A 26667-nucleotide genomic window follows, 5' to 3' on the forward strand; every position below is an offset into this window, starting at 1 on the left:
CAGAAAAAGAACAGGCTCCAGAATGCTACCTTGAGGAACTCCAGCCTGGACAGGAAGAGGGGATGAAATAACTCCATTAAGGGCCACACGTTGACTGCGACAAGAGAAGAAGTCTGTGAGCCATGAGTGGAGATGGCCTTGGATACCATAGGTATGGTTGGTGAGTTTGGTGAGCAGGGCAGGGTGCCAGACCGTGTCAAAAGACCGTGTCATATGTCTAGGCATATGGCTCTGATTTCATGTCCGGCATTGAGGATTTCCATCCATTGTTAGGAGAGCAGAAGCAGCATATCCAGGGAAGAGTGACCTGATCTGAAACCAAATTGATCATCGGAAATCAAGCCATTGGAGAAGAGGAAGGATTTAATGTCTGAAGCGATGATGGATTCCGGCACCTTCCTGATGATTGGGAGATGGCTGATTGGTCTGAAGTTGCAGGGATCTGTTTTTGCACCTCGTTTTATGCAGAGCGGTAATGTTTGCTGATTTCCAAGCAGATGGCAAATGACGGTGAGCAAATGAGAGGTTGATAGAACAGAGAGTGAGCAAGAACAGAGAAGCAGGTTTTTAGGAGACGTGGGCTGATGCCATCTGGACCGTTTGCAGGATCTGAGTCGAGGTTTGACAGCAAGCTCTTCACTTTGTCAGGAGAAAAGGATACAGAGTCCAGGGACAGTTGGGTGATGTGGGTCCAGAAAGTAATGGGTTTCGGACACAATGTTTCGAAGCAAACACTGAGTTTAGGCATTCAGTCTTTTCATGTGCAGTATCAATAGTGCGGCCATTTGAATTAAGGGAGGGGATGGAGGGGGAACATACACCAGAAACAGATTTGATTAGACACCACCAGGATTCAGAGGAGGGAGACAGGTTTGAGAGTTCAAACTTGAGATGAGAAAGATGTTTTCCTGGCTCTCCTGAGGGTAGATACACACTTGTTCTGAGTTTTATGGAAGGAACTGAGATTACCCTCAGTTGGGCTGGCTTACCATGAGGCAAAGGACAACTTCCTCACTTCAAGCTTCAGTGAAACATTGTGGCGAGGTCACAAACCTTGCCACAATTTGTCGGCACACAAAATTGCCTTACTTCTCCATTGTCTTGGGTTGCTCAACTGCATTTTTTTCATTTAAAATAAATTTCATGTGTGGATGATGTCTGACGATTCTGTTGTTTTTTTTTTTTCTGGTGTACAGGCTTCGATGTCCATCGGCATGCAAAATTTCAGCTTTCTCAATCACCCGGAAGGTACCGTTCTTTAATACTAGTCAACGAGTCAGTGAGTGAGTCAGTGGTTAGAAAGAGCTTTATAAGTTAGATACATGAGGGCATGTTGAAAAGCAAGCCTGGTGTTGGCTTAATGGTTAGGGTGGTGGTCTTTGGATCTTGGGATCCTGAGTTGAAATCCCACTCGGCTGTTGAATTAATACCAGGTGGGGTTGACTGCCTGTCATCCTTAAGAGGTGAGCAAAATGAGTGACAGCTTGCTGGTATCCTGTGTCGGAGTGGTGACCTGCCCAGGATTGTGCCCAATAGCACAGGAGACTGCTTCGGCAGCACCCATGGTCTGCATAGAGTATGGTTCCAATGGATGGATGGATGTTTGTGTGTGTGTTTATTTGTTGCACTACTCCTATAGTTTTGGGCCAATTACATCGACTTGCTTCATCGGATCAGCATGTCCCCAATTAATGTCGAGGGGTATTTTTATCTTTGCTGGTAGTCTTGGGGGCGGGCGAGGAGTGGGGGGTGGGGGGGGCGGATGCAAATTCTCCATGGAAATACGTATTGTGTAGTGCCGCCTCCAGGTGAGCGAGGGTATTACAATTCTCCATTTGCAGTGCTGTATTCCTGTCCCCACATTTTGCGGTACATTTAGGTGTTTTGAATTATAAGCAGTAGGTTTGTTTTTGCTGCTTGCACGTAACCAGAGTTGTTTTTTTTTTTTTTTTGGCTATACCCCGCCCAAATAAAGGTATGCAGCAGAAGGTGTTGCATGCTTGGAACAAGATCGCCCGTCGGGTGGGTACTCTGCTAGTTTATAAAATCTACAATTGGTAACATCACTTTACATCAAGTATTTATCCAATTTTTTTTTGTTTCATAATTTTAAAATATATATTTTAATTACATGTTCATTCTGCTTTAAAAAGCACAATCGACAAAGCTAAAATCAATAAAACTAAGATATTCAAAGCCAAATGAATAAAGCAAGAAAATAAACATGAAGCATTGCAATAAATTAAAGAACCCATCATATTTCATTGAATCTCGACCAATTCAATTTAATCCATCAGTTTTAATCTCTTATATCCCGACCCCATGTTACAATGACCTGAATCTAACATATACTCTTACATTCCTTTCTCATCAACTTACACATTTCATGCATCAGAAATGGTCGTGCAACTTTCTTGTACAGTATCTTCCTTCCCTCATTTCCCATCACTGACATCACCCCTCCCAACCCTCTCCACCCCCCAGTTTGGGTTTTATTTGGGAATTACTAATAGCCATCTCTGCTTGAGGGTATGGCGGAGGAGGGGATGGCTTAGCTGCTTATATCGAATTTTGATTTTGAATGACCAAGAAGGCACAATTCAAATTTAAATTATATGTATCATATGGAGGTCAGTGTTGGTGTAAGAGGGAGAAGGAGGCAGAGAAAGGGGAAGAAGGGAGATTAACAATAATTTTACCTGGACTTTAATTTGGCAATCCAAATGTTAATTACATTTTTCCCGATTTGATAGTTCTATCAATTCTATATTAATTAAAGTTTTCCTTTTATTAAATACATTTTTTCTATCAATGATTTTTTTTTTCAGAATGTGTAACTTGCCAAGTACTTTACTTTGTTTTGGGAAACAATTACTTTCTGAACATTACTGTTTGGCCTCAGATTTACAAACAAAGATGATTCTCCAACAGTGTGGTAATAAACTGTCAAGACAAAGTTCCAGTTTGTGCCTCATACAGAGTAGTTTCTTTTTTGGAGGGAGTGAGGGATGGGTTGGACAAGTGGAGGTGGTTGGACATGGTGCATACAGGCAAGGGGTTGAGAGGCATTATTCACCACAATTGCCAATGTAATAGATAGATAGCCTCTTATTAAGCAAAGACAAAGAGGAAGGATAATTTTGTATGATCACCTTCAGTTTTGATTTTGAATGACAGCTTCTTTCAGTAGCAAAGACAGTGATAAGAAGCAGCAGCTTCTTCGCTCACTGCTGATCTGGGTAAAATCACAAACTGGTCCAACACGTGGAACATGTCTTTCAATCCGGACAAATCTCACCCTCTCACTATGTCTCTCCAAAAGGAGCATTTAGAACCCACTCCCCCCCCCTCCCATCCACTTTCTCAACAATCCTCTGGAAGAAGTCCTTTCTTTCAAGCTTCTGGGTCTCACTATCTGCCATGACCTTTCCCGGGAAAGCCACATTTCCAACCTGGCCTCCAAAGCCAGTCGCCGACTGGGAATCCTCCGTCGTGCAAAGTCCTTCCTCGGCCCACCTGAGCTCCTGACCACTTACAAAGCTTTCCTCCGCAGCCTGATGGAGTACTGCTCTCCCCTCTGGGCTGGTGCTCCTGCCTCCCACCTTTCTCGGCTTCACGCTGTGGAAACCAAGGCATTTCGTTTCATTGGCATCTCCCGCAATGAGGCTGAGTCTTTGGGTCTCTCACGCTCTCACTGCAGGCTGGTCGGTGGTCTTTCTGTCTTCCACCGTCTCCTCTCCAGCCTCGCCCTCCCCTGCTCTCTCTGCGATTTGTCCCCACCACATTTCCGCAGGGCACTCAAGGTCCGCCAACAACTCCCTGCTGGTAAAACTACCAAAATCATGAATCACCGTTCACCTTCACTCTTTCATTCCTCTTTTTTCCCACCTTTGGAATAAACTCCCTCACTCTATTCAATCCCATTCTTCCCTCCAGGCCTTCAAAACAGCTGTTCCCCACCACCTCTTGTCTTCCCCCATCCAAATCCTCGATCTTTTCTACCCCAGTTAATCCACCCCAAACCCACATCCTTCAAATTCCCTGCTTTCCTTCCTGAAAATCCCTGTGATGTCCATCTTGTATTCCCCACCCCATCCCTCTCCCTTCCACAGATCTCATGATGTCTCTGTTCCCCACTGTTTTGTCCTTCCACTCCCGTCCCTCGTCTCATGCCCCCCTTGCTGTGCATGGTGTGTTAGCTCTCAAACGAGCCTCGACAAGGTATACAAAAAAAAATATGAATAGTTGAATCTTTTGGAGCAAAATTAATTTGCAAACAAGAGATTATGGTACTTCTATTGATTTACACAAGATGAAGGCAATTGTATGGTGTCTTTGTAACAACAACAACAACAACAACAACAACAACAACAACAGTTCTCAGATTATTGTGCGGTCCATCAGGGAACATTTTTGGCCCAAGTCTTTCACGAACCGGCTGACCAAGCCTGAAATTTGACCCGAAGGTGATTTTCTCAGGAACTTGTAATTAATTAAGGGTGCTAGCGATAACTCACCCACTCTTCAGGAAAGACACAGTCTATGCGAATGGCAATGTCCATTAACAACAAGGGCTAGCAGGTTATTCCACAAGTTTAACATCCCTCTGATGGATGGCACACACATTGATGGATCACCCTGCCTGCAAAACCCTGGGATGGCAGTTTATAGCTGCGTCGGGATTCAAACCCAGGCTAGACAGCTCAGAGGAAAGTTTACATACATCAAGAGTCTGAGAGGTCGACAGCTCAAACTCAACCAAGTCATTACAAGAACTTCAAAAATGGTACGTGCTGCTTCCTTGCTTTACGCTAAGCATTTAAACGTATGGAGCATGGACAAACAACCACAGGTTGGCAACCATTGCGGTGACTTGATGGGCTTAATAATGGCCTCCTCCTGCGTTAAAGTTCCTTGTTTGGTAACTCATGCTCTTAATTATTACTATTATTATTATTATTAAATTATAAGTTGAGATCTAAGGTTGAAGTCCTGTTTAATGTGCTGCAATGTCCATTGTCTCCAATGTCCTTGCAATCCACGAAAAGTACACACTCATGTCTTCGAATGACCTTGTCCTGTAACTAATTTCTATACAAACTTCTTCATGAGCCTCAGACACTGTAGATAAAAAAATTTGCAAAAATAGATTGGCTTTGTAAAATAAAAAAATTATGAAACCACTAAAATAATACTTAATTGTACTTTCTGTATTCAGTTCGTATGAACATTAAAGATGATAATACGGGAAGAATTATTAGGAGGAATGGTAAAATGATCACATTTATGCTTTTGGAGGCATTATGGCAAATAATTTGCTGAAGAAAACTTATTCTGTTTTTTGTTTCATCTATTGAGAACAGATTTGAGTTCAGCATGAGTCGAGTGAAGCGTTTTCCATGGTTTGGGAAAACGCTGGCTGGGCGTTTTTCACTTGGAGTGTATTTCAGTCCTCACTGCACCTGATATGATGACATCTGCAGAGATTAGGACAGTGAGTACTTTGCCAAGGCCTTTGGAAAACGTTGCCAAGGCAAAACAAGCGGTGGCTTGCAACGCACCCAAGAACCCACGAACCCCATGCTTCACTCAAACGGGCCTGTGTGCAGAGGTCTTCCTTGTGTGCCACCATCTTCTCTGCTTTTCTGCCACCAACTCCACCTGTGTCGTGTGCTTATCTCTGCTCCATAGAGTCGTGTGCGAAACAAGCTTAAAATGGGTTAATTCCTTTGAAGGTATAACTAAAGGAATTCCATATACAGTAGTGCATCGATTCTTTCGAAGGTATAACCAAAGATACAACAAGGAATAAAAAGACACTCGACGCAGAAGGCCGTCCGGCCCATAATGTCTGAGCAACACCAACACTAGAGCAAACTATAAGGGCACTCGGTAGAGCGCATAGTCTTGCCTTGTGAGTTCATTCTGAATAAATATACCGTAGTTAACTGATCACGCTGCTATTATGGCCCATATTCCCATATCGTCCATGCACCCAATTACGTCACATCGTTTCTTGGCAGAGTTATGACGTCGTAAATACAATTCTTTACTCATGTTGGATCATAGATCAGAAGTATGAAGTTTCAGATTTTTCAGATAAGGTTTTCAAGTCAACCGATTATGGGTGGAATACTTCACCGATGACACCATCGTTATCACTAGATGAGGAGGTGATGACATACATGCCGAGTTTCAAATTTTTTTTCATTGAGCAGTTTCAGAAAAAAATTATGTCCAAATTTTCTCCCTTTATTCGAATATGGCAACCATGCCGTGTGACCTACGACACCAGAGTTATCAAGAATATATTCTCCACGGAGAGTCCCTTCTATATTTAAAGTATCACATCAATCGGACAAGCATTTTTTTGTTGTTGTTGTTTTTTTTGTATACATTGTTGAGGCTCCTATGAGAGCGAACACGCAACACAAAACAAGGGGGGCAAGAGACAAGAGGGGCAGGAGAGGGTAGGACAAAACAGAGGGGAACACAGACATTAGGAGATCTGTGGAAGGGAGAGGGATGGGGCGGGGAACATGGGGTATACAAGATGGATATTAGAGGGACTTTCAGGACCTTACACAACAGGGAACTTCCGGGAAGGAAGGCAGAGAATTTGAAGGAGGTGGGTTTGGGGTGGATTAACAGGGGTAGAAAAGATCGTGGTTCTGGATGGGTGAATATAGATGGGCGTATTGGATAAGAGGTGGTGGTGAACAGCTGTTTTGAAGGCCTGGAGGGAAGAATGTGATTGAAGAGAGTGAGGGAGTTTATTCCCAAGGCAGGAAAAAAGAGGAATGAAAGAGTGAAGGTGAGCAGTGATTGGTGATTTTGGTAGTTTTACCAGAAGGGGTTTGCTGGTGGAACTCGAGCACCCTGTGGAAATATGGGGTGGGGGAGCAAATCGCAGACAGAGCGGGGGGGGGGGCAAGACTGGAAGATCGGAGAGGAGATGGTAGAAGACAGAAAGACCACCGACCTGCCTGTGGTGAGAGAGTGAGAGGCCCAAAGACTCAGCCTCACCGCAGGAGATACCAATGATCCTAAATGCCTTGGTTTCCACAGTGTGAAGCCGAGAAAGGTGAGAAGCAGGAGCACCAGCCCAGAGGGGAGAGTGGTACTCCATCAAGCTGTGGACAAAAGCTTTGTATGTGTTGAGGAGCTCAGGTGGGCCAAGGAAGGATTTTGCACGATGGAGGATTCCCAGTCAGTGACTGGCTTTGGAGGCCTGGTTGGAAATGTGGCTTTCCCAGGAAACATCATGGCAGATAGTGAGACCCAGAAGCTTGAATGAAAGGAATTCTTCCAGAGGATTGTTGAGAAAGTAGATAGGCGGGTTTTCAGACGGTCCTTTCGGAGAGACAAAGTGAGAGTGTGAGATTTGTCTGGATTAATAGACATGTTCCACGTGTTGGACCAGTTTGTGATTTTACCCAGATCTGCAGAGAGCGAAGAAGCTGCTGCTTGCCGGTCTGAGGGATGACATATGGTATGGCAGAGGGTGTAGTCATCAGCAAAGATAAAAGAGGATTTTCCAGAGAGTCAGAGATAAGGTTTTTCATTGATGAAAACCAGAAACCAGGTTTTCATTGATGAAAACCAGAAAAAGAACAGGGCCCAGAACACTGCCTTGAGGAATTCCAGCCTGGACAGTAAGAGGGCATGAAAGAACTCAATTTAGGGCCACACATTGGCTGCGACAGGAGAGGAAGTTTGCGAGCCATGAGTGAAGATGGCCTTGGATACTATAGGAAGAGAGTTTAATGATCAAGGCAGGGTGCCAGACCGTGTCAAAAACACGTGATATGTCTCAAGATATGGCTCTGATTTCATGTCTGGCATTGAGGACATCCATCCATTGTTGGGAGAGCATAAGCAGCATCTCCAGGGCAGAGTGACCTGGTCTGAAACCAAATTGATGATCGGAAATCAAGCCATTGGAGAAGAGGAAGGATTTAATGTCTGAAGCGATGATGGATTTCATAACCTTGCTGATGATTGGGAGAAGGCTGATTGGTTTGTAGTTGCAGGGATCTATTTTTGCACATTTTTATGCAGAGTGGTAATAGTTGCTGATTTCCAAGCAGATGGCAGATGACGTTGAGCAAATGAGAGGGTGAGCAAGAGCAGAGGAGCAGGTTTTTAGGACAAGTGGGCTAATGTGGTCTGGACCAGATGCGGAATCTATGTCGAGGTTAACAGAAAACTCTCCACTATGTCAGAAGAAGAGGACACAGAGTCCTGGGAGAGCTGGGTGTGACTGGGTAAGGTGGGTTCAGAAAGCGATGGGTTTTGGACACAAGATTTCGATGCAAACGCCGAGTTTAGGCATTCAGCCTTTTCACATGTGGTGTCAGCAGTGTGGCCATTTAAGGTAAGGGAGGGGATGGAGGGGGAACATACACCAGAAACAGATTTGACAAGACGCCACCAGGATGTGGAGGATGGAGAGAGGTTTGAGAGTTCAGGCTTGAGATGAGAAACATGTTTTCTGGCTCTCCTGAGGATAGACACACACTTATTTTGAGCTTTATGGAAGGAATTAAGATTACCCTCAGTTGGACTTGCTTTCGAAGAGGCAAAGGCAAGTTGTTTCAGGACAACTACCTCACCACAAGCTTCAGTGAACCATGGACGGGGGAAGGGTAGAACAACTGAAGACGAGAGGGGATAAATCTGTGCATGAGGGAGAGCAAGTTTCTTTGAAAGAATTCCCCAGATGAGTTGATGTTGGAGAAAGCAGCGATGCGAGACCAGTCTAGAAGTTTGATGGCTGCTTGAAGACCCTTTCATTCAGTCTGAGTGAAATGCCAGACTCAATGGCGTTGAGGTGGTTCTCAAAAAAACAGCCAGAGAGATGTCCACTTTGACAAGTATGTGGTCAGAAGAACCCATTTGAGCAGAGGAAGAACAGAAGATATTTTATTGGAAATTTGTCAAAATCAGATCCAGAAGAGATGAGTACCATTGGTTGAGATCCGGGTAGGGAAGTTGACCGATTTAGTCAGTCCCAATGAGTCACCGAAGTCTTTTGCTGAAGTGCCATAGCAGGTGAGAGAGGTACCCACACCTAGCCAACTGGCATGATGACAATTGAAGTCACCACATGTGAGGAAGACAGAGTTCAGATGAGAGGATAGAAGTTGGTCCATGTTTTAGGATAGTGAGATGTAAATGGAGTCATTACTGTTTGGTGGATGGTAAAACACACTTTTAAACATGAGGTGGGAGTGGAGGGGAAGCCGTAGCCAGAGGTATTCCTGGGGGTGTGGGGGAGTGAGGGCAGTGCATGGAGAGTGAGGAATAGAGTCGTTGATGAAGAGAGCAACTCCTCCACCAGGACGAGGCTCAGGTCTGTCATAACGGAGGAGGGGGTAACCAGGTGAGATACTGGGGAGTCAGAGATGTCTTGAAGGAGTCAAGTTTCTGTTAGGCAGATTATGTCTGGTTTGTCATTGGTAACCTGCATGGAAATGTCTGTCAGGTTTGAGCGAAGGCCCCAGATATTTGAGCTCCACCATGTTAAGGAAGAGGGACAGGAGGAGGCTTTTGGTGCAGGGGTGAGGAGGGGAGGGTAGGACGAGGGAGGAGGGGGGGAGATAAGGAGAGTTGTTGAAAGAGTGTGGGGGATTGCAAAAGAGCTCAGGGAGAGGGCCAGACGAGGAGGAGAAAAGGCTCTGTGGTGCTGGATTGAGGTACAGTGGGGAGTAATCAGAGAAGGGATAGAAGGCAGTTGAGGATTTGAGGAGGGGAGTAATGAGGTGGAGGAGAGAGGGCAGGGGAAGGAGGCAGCTTTGTGCATGTGAGGGGGGGGCAATTTTGAGAAGGGGGAGTGAGGGGTGATTGGAGGGAGAAGTGTGAGTGGGGAGAGTTGAGGGAGAAAGATGAGGGGGAGTTTTTGAGAAAGGTGAGAGGGAAGCTTGGACGGGGAAGAGTGTGACAGTTGCTTTGAGAGGGAGGGGTGAGAGGGGTGAATTGACACTGAAGTTGGAAAAAAAAGGATGATTGATGGAAAACGAACATTCATTTCAAACTGGGTTTTTTTTAATTTTTATTTCAGAGATGCGACTAAAGGCATTACTTGATGGATGCAATAAAGGTGAATGAAGACAATAGAGAGAAGAAACGTTGTAACAGTTGGACTTTTTGGACAAGGTATGAAGGAAAGGTCGAATTGAGAGCAGTCTGTTGAAATGGAAAGAGTCGTGAATTATGATACAGTAATGAGAACCACACATGTGAAAGAGGAAGTTGAAGCATTATACGAGACCTTTTTTATTGGTTCACGAAAAATATTTTCACGAAAAAAATATGTGACCACTTTTTTCGTTATTGTTGTGTGTCTGTCTGTCTGTCTGTCTGTCTGTCTGTCTGTCTGTCTGTGTGTGTCTGTCTGTCTGTCTGTCTGTGTCTGTCTGTCTGTGTCTGTCTGTGTCTGGCTGTCTGTGTCTGTCTGTCTGTGTCTGTCTGTCTGTGTCTGTCTGTCTGTCTGTCTGTCTGTCTGTGTCTGTCTGTCTGTCTGTCTGTCTGTCTGTCCCGAGCATAGCTCCATGGGTTTTGATCCGATCCTGATAAAATTTTGGTGGGAGGTTTATATCATGATCTAGTTGTGTTTTTAGGGGGTAGCTGATTTCAATTTGCATCTTCTCCTCAGGGATTTGTCGAATCTGACAGGGATTTCGGTATTTGGTTAGCCCAATGGCATCTGCATAGCCCCACAGAGCTCAATTTCTCATTTTCGTCCCAAGGTCAAGGTCACAAGGTCACGAACTTAGAAAATTGCGAATTTTGACATAAAAAAATTATACGACCGCCCAAACTTTGAGAGCTTGGATGACAATATTTTTAATGCATAATCTTCAGGTCATTCACCACCGAAAGTCTTCAAACCATTTTGCTCTATCTCGAACACCCGTGGTGCCCCCTTCAAGTTTGTTTTTACGCTGATTTCATCAAAGTTTGGATAATCCGAGGAGTGCGGAATGCCATATAGCCTATATGACGTTATATTGTTCCTGGAATGTTCCAGAGGAAATTTTGCACCAAAAGTCATAATCCTTGACCTTTGACCTTTAAAGTTCACAAAGGTCAAATTTTCAAAGTTGTGGGAATCAAACTGGGTTTTTGACCTTCTTCGACGAACTAACTCCAATAAGCTATAGCACATATCCTGTTTCCTTATTTTAATGTCCACAACATTGTTTTGTGACCTTTAAAGGTTATGCAAAGGTCAAAAAAAAATTTAAGTTGTTGAACGAAACCAGGTTTTCGACATTTTGCAGCGAATAACCTGTCACTCATACCACATCATGTTGATCATTTTTATAACTTGGTCAAACATTATCACATTGTCTCATCCTCGACTTCTGAAACAATCTACATCGTCAAATACCGCTCGTGAACCATCGTCGCCTTCAGACTTGTGATTATTATTATTATTTTTTGATAAAGATTGCATAAGATTAAGTAAAGTAAAGGTTGAAGAAAAATTGAGGTGAATTGTGAATTTGGATCGGCAAATGCAGAGGGTGGAAAAAATTCCAGCAGAAACATGTAGTTATGTAAGGCGTATGGTTGAAAGTGAATTTATTTTTATTTTTATTTAATAAGGATTGTGTAAGATTCAGAAAAGAGAAGATTGAAGTGAAATCGTGGAGGTGTATGGTGAATTTGGATCAGTAATCGCAGTGAAACTGATGGGTCGATGAAAAGTAACAGGAAGAGGAAGGGATAGAGAGACACGTGGTTTCGGGCGGTATACATTAAAAAGGATACAAGGAAAAAAAGTCTTTTGTAATGGATTTTTGAAGATTAGGTAAGATTAGGGAATGAAAGGTTATGGGAAGAAATTATGAAAGTAATGGTGGGAGTGGATCAGCTCAAATGGGAGAAGGAGAAGGAGAAGGAGAAGGAGAAGGAAACGGAGAATTGGTACTTGATGGTATGCAGGGAGAAAGGGTGTTTTTTTTGTTTTTTCTATTGTTTAAATTTTAAGACAAGAAACAGAGGGTGTAGTTTGGAGGGATGGACGGGGGCAGTGGGAAAAAGGAACTGATGGTAATGGGGAGAAAATACAAATAAAAACAATCGAACACAAAGATGGGAAAGACTGGTAAGCCTCAAGGAAACCTGATAAGGCAAGATCGACGAAAACTCACAAAATAGCACAGTTTTTGAAACAAAACCGAACTAGCAGCACACAGTAAACATATAGGTTAGAAAATATACAGTTAAAACGTGACAAATAACGACCAGAAACCTAACTTTGAGAAAGTCAGCAGAGACCCTTCATGGAACCAGCTGTCATCTCAAAACCAGGAAAATTATCCGAGAGAAGAGAAAACCACATTTAAAGCAAATATATCTGTAGGTGCAGACACACGTACACACATACGTTGCAATAGTTTCGCATCCCCTTCGGGGTGAAACTCACACATAAATCCGTCAGGCTGTAAACCTAATTTCATTTTGGGGGGGGGGGGGAGAGGGAGGGAGGGAGGGGTGTTATATATGCAAATCAAATTATTATTTTTACGAGTATAATTGTTGGTGGGTTGGGGGGCGGGGGTATGAAGGTGGCTGTAGGGTGAATAATTCACAAAAGCCGACATAAGGTATGGTATCTCGAGTGTTGATTCTATCGAAAGTGTAACCACAGTTACTGTATGTAGAATATTAATTCTTCATGAGGTATAAACAAAGCTATTGAATAGGTCAAGCTGTCATTCAGTAGAAGGAATAAATGTGTTGCAACTATCAGTATTGATTCTGCAGAAGGAAGAACCAAAGGTGTATGTTGAAAGAAGCAGAATTAAATAATTTTCTTCTGGACTTGCTGTTCCGAGAAACACCATAAGAAAGAAAAAGGAAATCAGAGATGATATAAAAAGTTATTTGAACCATCCTGCCCCACCTCACCACACACAAGTACATCTCATGTGTATCCAAAATAGTCTTACCTGAGAAAAACAGGTAGCATAACACAATGTTGAAATATACATGAAAACCACATTCGGTGATCAGACAAAGAAGGAAATACACCAATGTCACCCGCAGGGTGACCCGTATCTTGCCAAAAGGTGACCACGTGTGACTTCTTTAAGGTCACACTGAGGTGAACAGAGCTGCTATCCACCAGGAGCGACTCCTTGAGGAGTATCTGCCTACGAGAGATTCCGATGAGAATCGTTCTACAGAGTAACCATGAAAAATATGCTTTTGCGTCATAACGTCACCAAATGACATCATAATGTCTCAAGCTTGACATATCTAGAAAGCACTCATCGAGGTGTTCAATTTGAGGTACTACACGATATGGTTCCTAAAACTTGAAAATTTGACCTTGGGGTCAAGTATGTTTGACCTGAGGTGCTAACCATGAAGGTCAAGGCCAATCGCCACCAAAAATTAATCAGCTGAGCCCCAGACCATGAACTATATTCCCATGAAGTTTGAAGACTATCTGATCAAAATTACTCAAAAAATAAGGGTTTCGTCGACTCCCCTGATTTGCGAGAAAGTGATCTTGACCTTTGACCTTGACCTTCAAAATTTTGTGCGCTGAAAGGGACCTCTATAGGCCTCTGATATGCGAAGTTACAAAAATTTCCAATGATAACTGTGCTCTGCAGAGTGATTTATACGTGATTAGAGACCAAAAAAAAACAAACAAAAAAAAACATATGAAGGTCAAGGCCAATCGCCACCAAAAATTAATCAGCTGAGTGCCAGACCATGAACTATATTCCCATGAAGTTTGAAGAGGATCAGATCAAAATTACTCAAAAAATAAGGGTTTCGTCGACTCCCCTGATTTGCGCCAAAGTGACCTTGACCTTTGACCTTGACCTTCAAAATTTTATGCGCTGAAAGGGACCTCTATAGGCCTCTGATATGCGAAGTTACAAAAATTTCCAATGATAACTGTGCTCTGCAGAGTGATTTATACGTGATTACAGACCAAAAAAAAAAAAAAAAACATATGAAGGTCAAGGCCAATCGCCACCAAAAATTAATCGGCTGAGCGCCAGACCATGAACTATATTCCCATGAAGTTTGAAGATGATCCGATCAAAATTACTCAAAAAATAAGGGTTTCGTCGACTCCCCTGATTTGCGCCAAAGTGACCTTGACCTTTGACCTTGACCTTCAAAATTTTGTACACTGAAAGGGACCTCTATAGGCCTCTGATATGCGAAGTTACAAAAATTTCCGATGATAACTGTGCTCTGCAGAATTTTTTATACGTGATTAGACAGACAAACAAACAAACAAACAAAAAAAAAACAAAAAAAAAACATACAAGCTGACTAACATATCTTGCAAAACTTCGTTTTGGCAAGATAACAAACAGATTGCATGAAATACATAACAAGAAAAAGAGCAATCAGAGATTGCAGATCCTCACCAGGACTTTTTTTGAGTGATGTATTTTTATAGGTTTTAGAGTAAATCCAATTTGGCTGCCAAACCATGTGACCAATAACATACGTTATATCAGGGGAGTGTGAACCAAATCAGGGGAGTGTGAACCTTTTGTTCCTGATGGATAGGCGGTCATATGTGTAAAGTTTCGCCTCGATCTGTTCAGCCACTTCAGAGAAGAAGATTTTTGAAGCTTTTTATTTATTTATTTATTTTTTACAATATTGCTGCCGAATCAGCTGACCGATGACCTCATGAATTTTTTTCTGTTGACCATTTTATCCCGAGATGACCCTCAAAACTTTTCATACTGATCGGATGTGGCGTTCTACATATGTAATTATGACGTTAAACTTTCTTGTTAAATTTTTCCTTATTGGTTTTAAGTCAAAGCACAAAGTAATATATCAATATAAACGTACAGAATAAACTTCCCACCTGGTCATAAATTCCCAGTCATCTCTCGCTGCTATTCCTCCCTCGAAAACTTTTCAATTTCTCCCTTTGCCATCTCTGCTGGGATTGACAGGATAGCTAAGCCTGATGTTGGCATAGTGGTTAGGGTGGCGGCTTGGGATCCAAAAGGTCCCGAGTTCAAGCCCTGTTGGTCCGCTGAATTAATATACACCAAGAGGTTGACTCAGTCTGTCATCCTTCCGAGGTCGGCAAAATGAGCACCAGTGTACTGGTAAGGGGGAACTGCATCAGCGGCATAGCTGTGTCCCAACTAATGATGCAACCAGTAGCCACAGGCTGAGGGGGAGAGAGAGAGAGAGAGAGAGGGAGAGAGAGAGAGGGAGAGGGAGAGGGAGAGGGAGAGGGAGAGGGAGAGGGAGAGGGAGAGGGAGAGGGAGAGACAGACTCTAAAGTAGCACACTTGACTTTAAGCTGCCTCATCTGTTGTATCCGCGGATCAACTATAAACTACCATACTGGTGCTTCTCGTGTAAGGCATTGCATGAATGAGTGCATCGTCCTTTGGAGGGACTTAAACAACCTCTTGTCGTCTAGTGTCTGCTAGAATGCACTTGTGGACGTTAAAGATCCCATGATACTTTTCAATGCCTGGTGTTGGCTAAATGGCTAGGGTGGTGGGATTGGGATCCTAGCATCCCGAGTTCAAATCCTCCTTGACTGTTGGATTAATACCAGGTGGGGTTGACTCTGCCTGTCATCCTTCCGAGATCGGAAAAATGAGTGCCAGCTTGCTGGTATCCTGTGTCGGAGGACGACCCGTCCAGGATTGTGCCCAATAGCCAAGGAGACTTCTTAGGCAGCACCAACATTCTGCACAGAGTATAGTCCCAATGGAATGGAGGGATGGTTGGATACTTTTCAAAAAGGTAAGACATTGTGTTCTGGTACCCTGCTCAAAATTCCAAATTCCTGCCCTGAGGGCTGCTTCTGCACACCCTGTGATGAAGTTGCAACCTACCTAAGGTAAATGCTCAGCTATGGAAATGCTGAAGACCTGGTTACAAGTGTCCTTCATGCTTTGTCAGCATTTGCCCCGCTGTCACTTTTTCTATGAACCCCCTGAAATCCTGTTCTCGAGAGCACAATCCCATTTCCCAAATGTTTTTTGTTGTTGTTTTTTGTATCCAATGTCAAGGCTCGTTTAAGAGCTAACACACAGAACATACAACAATGGGAGCAGGAGACAAGAGGGGCAAGAGAGGGAAGGAAAAAAAACAGTGGAGAACAGAGACATGAGGAGATCTGTGGAAGTGAGAGGGATGGGGTGGGGTACACAGGGTAAACAAGATGGACACCACAGGGGCTTTCAGGTCCTTACATGACAGGAACTACGTTGCAAGAAGGAGTCGGGATCGAGAGATACGTGGATTATAATGCGGGTGCAAGCCATGGACGTGGGTGCGGATGCCGAGATATGAGCAGAGAGACATGCCGAGCAGGCGGCCAAGTTGGCCACTGGTCTAGAAATTGCCCAAATAGCCCAAATGGACCGGCTTATGGCCCGAATAAAACGGGCTTGGGAAAGACAGCAGCCGCGACCACAGAGTCAGGGCCTGACTTTGAGGGAGGTTGACATTTAGACGAGATCTCACTGCCTGTACAGGGTCAACATGAAAAAGGTCAACCCGCAACTGCAGGAGCAGTGGACGGTGCCACCACCTGCTTCATTTCCACCTCCGCCAGATCCGTTTTCACAACACCAATAGTGGGCCTGGGTGAAGCATCATCAGCGTTACCCTTGTTAACTTCCAAACCACGTGATGAACCAAAACTTACTTTGACAATTGAAAGACAACGAATTATTTTCCTTGTAGACACCGGGGCGACAAAATCATCAATTAGACGGAGTGACCTTCCAAGTACCCCTCTTCCGCGGGACCAGATTGATGTTGTAGGAGTATCGAGCATTGCTATGGCAATTTTACTGTCTAATCAATTACGTGTAGAAGTTGAACCTTTGTCTGCACAGCATGCATTTTTTATGGCAGCAGACACACCATCCAGCCTGTTAGGCAGATATTTGTTTTGAAACTGAACTGCAAGGTGAAATGTACACTAGATGGAATTTATCTAGACATGCCACACGAATCACATGTAACTGTTTTGACTTGGTTACAGGAAAGTACAGAGAGTCATGTATATTGATGGGCCTTGACAGATGGTGAAGCCTCTAACCATTTACAGCCGTGCATGACCACCTTGGAGAGAAAGGTTCCGGAGGTGCACGACTGAGTAAGTCAACTCCACATGGACTTGGCAAGGCACAGCATACTACAACACAAAGGGCCAGGACACCGACTATGCAAAAGAGGTATCTTCCAAATTACACCAAAGTTTTGATGTAACATTGGGAACAATGTGAATTGGGCGACAAGGAATTGGCATGGAAGTACGTCTGACACAAGAACAGTTAAAGTTACGGAACCAACTGTGTAATGTTATGCCACATGTTACCTTAGTGGTAATGCAGGGTTACCAGGTGGAGGACATAGGACCTTTGATAACCGATTTGAAGATGGTATCAGGAGCGACTATGGTGGAATCTATACAGGAAGAGGAACTCTGGCAAATGAGGACCGATGGCTTTTGTTGGAAAAGCAACGGGGAAACAGGGACATCTACGTTTGAGGTGGTTAACCTTCCAGAGATCCTGGGGGTAGAAACATCATCCGAACTTCTAGATTGGGTCCCGGCTTGTTTGTGGACGACACACCCAAACGATGTGGGATGAATTAAGAGCACGCAGCCAGAAAGGATCAATATAGATAATAAGTCAAAAAGGTTGCCTCGCAGACTACAATATCCATTGCGACCAGAAGCAAAAGCAGGAATAGCTCCCATCGCCAAAACACGATTAGAACAAGGAACAATTATTCCCACTGTCAGCCAATGCATTTCAAATCCTGTTATGGTCCTATCCAGCATTCCAAGTAATACTACTTTTATTCAGTTGTTGAAATGTGTTCAGCATTCTTCAGTGCTCCGATAGACCCCGAGTCCCAGTTCTTTTTTGCGTTTACATATCGAGGTAGACAATACACTTGGGTAGTACTTCCCCAGGAATACACAGAAAGCCCCATTTTGTTCTCACGAGCATTGAAGGACAACTTAGATGACATAGCTTTTCCGAGAAAATCAACACTAGTTCAGTACGTAGACGATTTGTTGGTATGCTTGACGACAAAGGAAGCGTGTGAACAGGACAGTCTGACATTGCTAACAACATTAGTGGAGAAAGGACACAAAGCCTCCAAGGCCAAATTGCAATTTTTTTCAGCAGGGGGTGAAGTTTCTGGGACATGGCTTGAAGAAAGACACTCGACGTATCTCCCCAGTGCGTATATCCGTAATATTTAAAGTGCCAAAGCCAACCACTGCTAAATAAATGAGATCCTTCCTAGGAACAACGGGCTATTGCTGGCAGTGGATATCTGACTATGCACTCTTAGCTCACCCCCTGTTGGACATTGGCTCCGCAAGTGCACCCAATCCATTGAATTGGATGCCAGAGGCTGACGTAGCATGTGACGCTTAAGCAAGCCTTGTCATCCGTCCCTGCATTGGGCTGCCTAATTATGGGAAACCCTTTTATCTGCATTCAAATGAAGCACAGGGTTGCGCACAATCCGTGTTGGCTCAGAAGCATGGGGACAAAATGCGGCCCATTGCGTACTACAGCACCAAATTGGATCCGGTGGCTCAGGGATTACCACCTTGTTTGAAAGCGGTAGCAGCTGCTTCACATGTGGTACAGACGACAGAATCTCTTGTTGCGGGACACCCCCTGATCCTCATGGTACAGCATGCCATCACTGCAGTGTTACTAAAGACGAAAATGCAGCACTTGTCAGCCTCACGAGCGACTACATACGAACTCTCACTGACAACTCCATCGAGCATCATGATTAAGAGAACTCCTCCCTTGAATCCTACTTCTTTCTAACCCACAGAGGAAGATGGAGAACCTCACGATTGTGAAGAAGTGATTGCTCACACATGGCTGCCCCGCCCTGATTTGAGAGACATGCTGATCCAAAATTCTGAACTAATTCTGCATGTTGATGGTTCATCTTCTCGTGCACCGGATGGTTCTCTATTAACAGGTTATACAGTTTGTTCTGAACACGAAGTAATTGAGAGCGGGAGGGGGAACATTAACAGTAATTGAGAGTAATTGAGAGCGGAAGCTTAAACTCTTGTATGCTGCTGAGCAGAAGGCCAAATTGTTACAATTTACACTGATTCGGGTTACGCGTTTGGCATTGCACACAAATTTGGTGCCTTGTGGCACAAGCGAGGATTTATAACATCCACTGGTGCTCCGGTGAAGAATGTTCAGTGGATTGCTATCCTGTTACAGGCAGTTCTTTTGTCTTTCCAAATTGCAGTCATCAAGTGTGATGCCCACACTGGTGAGTCGAATGATGTTTCTCAGGGAAATGCTAGAGCAGATAAAGCTGCTAAAGCCACAGCCATTTTCCACAATGCCCTATTGGTATCACAATGTGCTTTAACACCAGCCACAACTACATCATCTCTTGATGATGTTACTACTTTGCAGGCAGCTGTTAGTACAATGGAGAGAAATTTGTGGATAATGTCTGGATGCGAATTTGATGACGAGTCGAAGCTATCGAGGTCACCAGATAACCGTGTGGTGGCTCCAAAAGCTCTGTTGCCATGGCTTGCTCGCCTAGTATGTGGTGCTGGTCACACTAGCAAAGGGGGGAGGGTGTTCCTCGATTGGGAAGCAATGGTATGCCCCAAGCTTTAGTCCAATTGCAGAACAATATTGTAGGACATACCAGGTTTGCCAAGAACATAATCCTGGGAAGGGGGCTCAGATGGCTACATGGGCCACCCTCCCCCATAGGTCCTTTCATACATATCCAAATTGATTTTGTGCAAATGCCAAAATGTTGTGGGTGCAAGTACATTTTGGTCTCGGTAGATCTATTTTCCAAATGGGTAGAAGCGTACTTCTGTAGGAAAGCAGATGCTACTACTGTTTGATGAAATATTTTGTCTGTCGATTTGGGGTACCCTGTAAACTTTCTAGTGATCAGGGAACTCATTTAACAGCCAAAGTGGTGAAGGAATTGTGTAGGGCCTTGTAAATCAAGCAGCATCTCCATTTCCATTATCACCCACAGTCAGCAGGGGTGGTGGAAAGACAGAATGGGTTTCTAAAGAACAAACTTGCAAAAATTTGTGAACAGACTGGGCTAAAGTGGCCTGATACACTGCCAATAGCTTTAATGACAATGAGGTCGACCTCTAATCGAAAAACGGGCTTATCCCCGCATGAGATTATAATGGGACGACCAATGAGGTTGCCACACTCACCTCCATTATCTGTAAATGAGATGGATGTGCATCAGATTGGTGAGACAATGCTGACCTTTTGTATTGCCTTGAATCGTGCTGTGAGAGGCTTCGATGTGCAGGTGAAAGAAGCCTTACCCGAGCCAGCCACCCACCGCTGACTGCCACGGCTTCAAACCTGGGGACTTTGTCTATATAAAGACTCATAATAGAAGGAATGCTCTACAGTCGAGGTGGTCTGAGCCCTTCCTAAACCTGCTAACAACACGCACTGCTGTAAAATGCCAAGGCCGAGCAACGTGGATTTACGCTTCCCACTGCAAAAGAGCGCACAGCACAAAATATCCCAAGAAGAACTCCTGAATGACCACCATTTTGGGACTGCTATGATAGCCTTCCTTGTTATATGCTTATGTGCACCATTTGTTTTGACTTGTATGGTAGGGATGGGGGTACCCCCATGGCTGATAGGTACTCCTCATAATAGTGTTCGAAGAATCTACATAATCTTCTCATCATGCACAAAAACTCTCTCTCACACCTCATTTCTCCCAATTTTTATTGCTGCACCGACACCACTGCCTGCACCTGGTGCACCTCCACCACTGCCTGCACCCTGCCTGCACCACTGCCTGTACCCACTGCACCTCCACCACTGCCTGCACTGGCAGCACCTCCACCACTGCCCGCACCCGCTGCACCTCCACCACTGCCTGCACCCGCTGCACCTCCACCACTGCCTGCACCCGCTGCACCTCCAACACTGCCTGCCCCTGCTGCACCGTCACCACTGCCTGCCCCCGCTGCACCGTCACCACTGCCTGACCCTGCTGCATCGTCACCACTGCCTGTGTCCGGTGCACTCTCACCACTGCCTGTCCCTGCTGCACCGTCACCACTGCCTGTCCCCGCTGCACCGTCACCACTGCCTGTCCCCGCTGCACCGTCACCACTGACTGCCCCGCTGCACCGTCACCACTGCCTCCCCCCGTTGCACCATCACCACTGCCTGCCCCCTTGCACCATCACCACTGCACCGTCACCACTGCCTGTCCCCGCTGCACCATCACCACCTGTATTTGATTTTCCTTTACTCATTTTCATTTTTTTTTTCATTTACTTATATTTTCATTTACGGATGCTTTCCGATGGTTCTGTGATTTTTCCTGGTGTACAGCTTCAATATATATTGGCTTTCAAAATTTCTGCCTTCTATGTCACCTGGAAGGTATCGATCTTAATATCAGTCAGTGAATCAATGAGTCAGTCAGTGGTTAGAAAGAGCTTCATATATTAGATGTGTTTGTAAGTGTATATGGGTGCAAGTTGCTGTTGTGGACTGCTATCTCCACGCGTGGGTGGGTTTCAGGAAATAGAATGGAGACCTACCAGATCTCAAAGTAGCCAACTCCGTTCGCATGTGTGTGTGTATAATATGTGTAATATGTCACGTATAATATGTGATCACATATCAATATGTGTGTACATAATGTATATAATATGTCATGTATAACATATGTATGATCATAAATCAATGAGTGTGTGTATATAATGTGTATAATACATCACGTATAATGATTACATATCAATATGTGTTGATATAATATGTATAATATGTGTAGAAATCACAATTGTGCATGTGTATGTGTAAATCACGATTCATATATGTGTGTGTACATGTGTACACACTGCTGCTACTGGTCATCATCTTCACTTGTGAGTCTCCAAGACTGAACGGAGTCTTCCCTTGTCCTGAAGCATCCATCTTCACCCAAACAAGGAACCACGACTCATGGAACAAGCCATCTCCTTATCCATGCTACAATTGGCAGAGCCTTCCCTGGTACTGAAGCATCCGTATTCACCCCAGCAAAGAACGACTCATGGACGAAACCGTCTCCTTATCCATGCTCCAATGAACAGAGCCTTCCCTGGTTCTGACGCATCCATCTTCACCCCAGCAAGCAACGACTCATGGACCAAGCTATCTCCTTATCCGTGCTCCATTTCCCCCTCTGTCGCTGAAGTGGAGACAATGTATATCTGAGTGATCTGCCATGTGGCCTCTGGGGTATGCGCAATCTCTTCCTTCTCAGTCTCATCCTTCCTTGACAGAATAGAGTTGGCAAAACCCAACAAGATGCAAGGCAAGGCCAGGGAGCCAGGCCGCATCCCAAATGCATGTCAATCGGTGCAACTCCAGGTGCCCACCCCCCCCCCCCCCCGCACGGCCCTCTGCTCTACCAAAGCTGCTGTCATTGGCTCCGTTCTCGCTCCCATGTAAATCATTGCATTCAGAGCTGTCCTGGATCCCATGGAACTCGGTCCCATGCAGACGGAACCTGGTAAAAAGAGAGTCGCCAAAGCTCGGGTTTTCATTCTCTGCATGATGGGGTCGGCAAAACCCAACAAGCCGCAAGGTCAGGCTGCGTCCCAAAAGCATGTCAATCAACACGACTCCAGGTGCCACATTTGCAGCCCTCTGCCTCACCAAAGCTGCTGTCAACAGCTCGGTTGTCTTTCCCATTAAATAAACAACAAAAAATTGGGGCCCCAAAATAGATAATTTGCAACAGAGAGGCAATGTAGTCATGGTGATGGTGGAAGTCGCTGGCAGATCAGTGATAGAAAATAATTGCTGACCGTGAATTTGATGCCATCGGGGTCAATGAGAAAAAGGGGGAGGGGGAAGAGGAGGTGGTCTCTGGCTCTTGATACCCTCACATGCTGGTAAAAGTGAGCAATGGACTTCCATTTATTTCCTCTCTTTCTTCTCAGAGTGTCTCAGTTTACATTGGAAGACAAGTCTTGATCGTGAAGAACAGAGTCATTCTGCATCAGCATATATGGAGGCCAATAGATGGAATAAACAGAACGATGATCGAAGTATGCTAACAGTCTTTGGAAGCAAGAAGCTGATGTTTCTGGCAAGAACCCTTCACCAGACCCTATTTTGCTCCAACAAAGGGTTAATGTCCGAAAGGTCAGTTTCTCCTTGCTTCCTATGGTGGCTAGCACACTTTGATAAACATTCTGTTGATTCCCTCTATTGTATCTCAATCTCCCTATCCATCCACAAACACCCCTCTGGCCTTGATTTCATTCACCCAACATCCTGGCATATCTAGTTCCTGATGTTTCCATGAACCAAGGCAATAAAATGTTTGATAGCTGACAATCCAATCACCAACACCGTCTCTTCGTGTTACTCGGAAATGTTGTCATCCACATTGCAGTTGTCAAAGCCTCTCAAGTACCTGCACCTCAAAGTGCTTGAAGTCAAATAAATGAATTATAAATTTGTCCTCCATTTTCTGATGATAAAGCTTTACTTACAACACTTAACACAAAAGCATTACATTATTCCGGTTCCGGTTTGAAGCAATCGGACAGCATGTGCTTTGCTCCTTTAAAAGCCAAATTCCACCGATTGATTGTGTCCACCTGTTGGTTCAATTCAGTAAAATGTCAATGTCTATTACTGTACCTGAAAGTCTGTATGCCTTCATATATTAGCTGTTGTGTTACTTGTTGGCAACACTGTCATCCTGCATTTCCCATCTGTTCTTTGCTATTTCCTCTTGCGCTCCTCAATCTTTTTCTTCTTCATATACATTCTATACCCAACTCTCTTCCTGTACTGCAATATTTTCTTTAAACCCAACCCCCTCAATGATTTACAAAACAGCAACACCTTCACTCCTCACATTGTAGTTTCCACTCGGCTGACCATACTGCATTCCATTATTACTATCTCACCATCTGCAGCACTCTTCCTCCGATCAATATTGCCCTTTCCCATCATTTCCATTGTCCTGTTCATCAAAAATTACTTGGAACAACGTTTTTCATCATTCATTCATTCTCTCTCACCTAATTCACATCTACTGTGGTCGCACTACTTACCCACGTGACTGCCCTTCTCGGTCTGCCTGGGAGTTCTTCGTTTTTTTTTTTTTTTTTTGTTTTTTGTATACCTTGGTCGAGGCTCGTATGAGAGCTAACACACAACTCACAGCAAGGAGGCATGAGACAAGAGGGGCGGGAGTGGAAGGGACAAAACAGTGGGGAACAGACACATTAGGTGAACTGTGGAAGGGAGAGGGATGGGGATGGGACGGGGAATGTGGCGAAGAGAAGATGGACATTTCAGGGACTTTCAGGAATGAAAGCAGGAGAAATGAAGGAAGTGGGCTTGGGTGGATTATCGGGGGTAGAAAAGATCGAGGATTTGGATGGGGGAAGATAAGAGGTGGTGGTGAACAGCTGTTTTGAAAGCCTGGAGGGAAGAATGGGAAAGAATAGAGTGAGGAAGTTTATTCCAAAGGCGGGGAAAAAGAGGAATGAAAGAGTGAAGATGAGCAGTGATTCGTGATTTTGGTAGTTTTACCAGAAGGGGGTTGTTGGCGGACGTTGAGCGCCCTGTGGAAATGTGGTGGGGACAAATCGCAGAGAGAGCAGGGGGGGCAAGGCTGGAGAGGAGTCGGTAAAAGACAGAAAGACCACCGACCAACCTGCGGTGATTGAGTGAGAGGCCCAAAGACTCAGCTTCATTGCGGGAGATGCTGATGATCTTAAATGCCCTGGTTTCGACAGCGTGAAGCCGAGAAAGGTGGGAGGCAGGAGCACCAGCCCAGAGGGGGGAGCAGTACTCCATCAGGCTACGGACAAAAGCTTTGTAAGTGGTCAGGAGCTCAAGAGGGCCGAGGAAGGACTTAGCACGACGGAGGATTCCCAGTCGGCGACTGGCTTTTGAGGCGAGGTTGGAAATGTGGCTTTCCCAGGAAAAGTCATGGGAGATAGTGAGACCCAGAAGCTTGAAAGAAAGGACTTCTTCCAGAGGATTGTTGAGAAAGTGGATGGGGGGGTTTTGTAAACGGTCCTTTCGAAGAGACATAGTGAGAGTGTGAGATTTGTCTGGATTGAAAGACATGTTCCACGTGTTGGACCAGTTTGTGATTTTATCCAGATCTGCAGTGAGCGAAGAAGCTGCTGCTTGCCGGTCTGAGGGATGACAGATGGTACGGCAGAGGGTGGAGTCATCGGCAAAGAGAAATAGAGGATTTTCCAGAGAGTCTGAGAGATCATTGATGAAAACCAGAAAAAGAACAGGGCCCAGAACGCTACCTTGAGGAACTCCAGCCTTCTTCATCCTTTCCTTTCATCATTGATGAAAACCAGAAAAAGAACAGGGCCCAGAACGCTACCTTGAGGAACTCCAGCCTTCTTCATCCTTTCCTCTGCCTGTGACCATTTGTCATTTTTGCACCGTGCAAACCTCCATTTTCTCTCCTTCCTTGTTGGGCAACATGTAAACACACACAAACATGAATCAAACATGCAAATGCAGTGCAGCCTTCCTTTAAAAGCATTTCTTTCACCCAGCTCTCTACAGGTACAGAACAAACAGCATCAGCACAAATCCTCAAGACTTCATCGACAAGTCTGCCTAATACTCTTTCTCCACTCATTTTCCAGGTCTTTCTTTAATGGCCTCTTGCCTACATTAGGGCAAGTTGCCAATGTTACTGCAATTCATAAAAGGTCATCAACATCAATCCACACAGCTCAAGACTAGTATGTCTTCTCATCCAAAGCAAAATAATGGAATTGATCATCCTCGCAGTTCTCAAGACATCTCTTCTCTAACTCTTTTATCTGATACTTGATTTCTGCCAAGATCAATCCACTATGAACATGCTGCATCAACTATATCAACAATTAAAGGGTGCCCTTGATCTTAAAACAACTTAGTCACCTCACTGGATATCTCTCCAAGCATTTAATGCTGTCCTGCTTTCCAAACTATCAGCTAATGGTACCCAGAATTCCCCCTTGGACTAACTATCAGGTTTCCTCTGCATTTGCAAGCAGCAGGTTGCTTCATATGACATTCTCTCCCATGTACTACCTGTAGAGGCTAGCCTTCCTCAAGGTTGTAGTCCAGCACCATTCCTGTTCTTGGTGCACATTAGTGACCTCATCACTGGAAAATCCATTGTTTCCTTTTGCAGATAACTACTTCTGTACAGGACTGTTCCTTGCCCTTCTGCAAGCCAGACTTATAAAGCATGGTTCTCTGACAAGGTGGAGAAAATAAACAATTGGTTATCTACCTGGACCATTCTTTTGGTACACGAAGACCCTGACTCTTACTTTGTCCCTCCATGAAGATTCACTGGCAAGTCCAATTTTTTTTTGTTGAAGTCATCTTCTGGGAGTGGTATAGTCTGTTTCACTCTTGGACTTTCACAATCTGCAATGACCTGTCATGGACAGATCGTATCTCCCAAGCTGGCCTTCAACATTGGTGATGCTTCAGAATTCTCTGCAAGGCCAAGTCTTTCCTCCACCAGACTCAACTTTGTATTTGAGGCGTTTGTCTGAAGTGCCAAGGAATAAATCTGGTTCCCCCATGATGGGTTGGTGCTGCTGCT

The 26667-nt window shown here is 44.5% G+C and overlaps 1 protein-coding gene across 1 annotated transcript in view; it reads right to left on the reverse strand.

The window, feature by feature from the left end:
* Window positions 1-24185, reverse strand: part of LOC147022743 (uncharacterized) — a 684736-nt gene extending 660551 nt beyond the window's left edge. Inside the window, exon 1 of the mRNA XM_085887534.1 lies at window positions 24137-24185. The gene's annotated coding sequence lies outside the window, so the exon portion shown is untranslated. The remainder of the gene's footprint in view (window positions 1-24136) is intronic.
* Between the last annotated feature and the right edge of the window lie 2482 nt (window positions 24186-26667).

The sequence above is a fragment of the Eptatretus burgeri genome, chromosome 7, assembly GCF_056783735.1.
Source record: "Eptatretus burgeri isolate ZD-2024b chromosome 7, Ebu_testis_v1, whole genome shotgun sequence".
NCBI classification, from domain to species: Eukaryota; Metazoa; Chordata; class Myxini; order Myxiniformes; family Myxinidae; genus Eptatretus; species Eptatretus burgeri.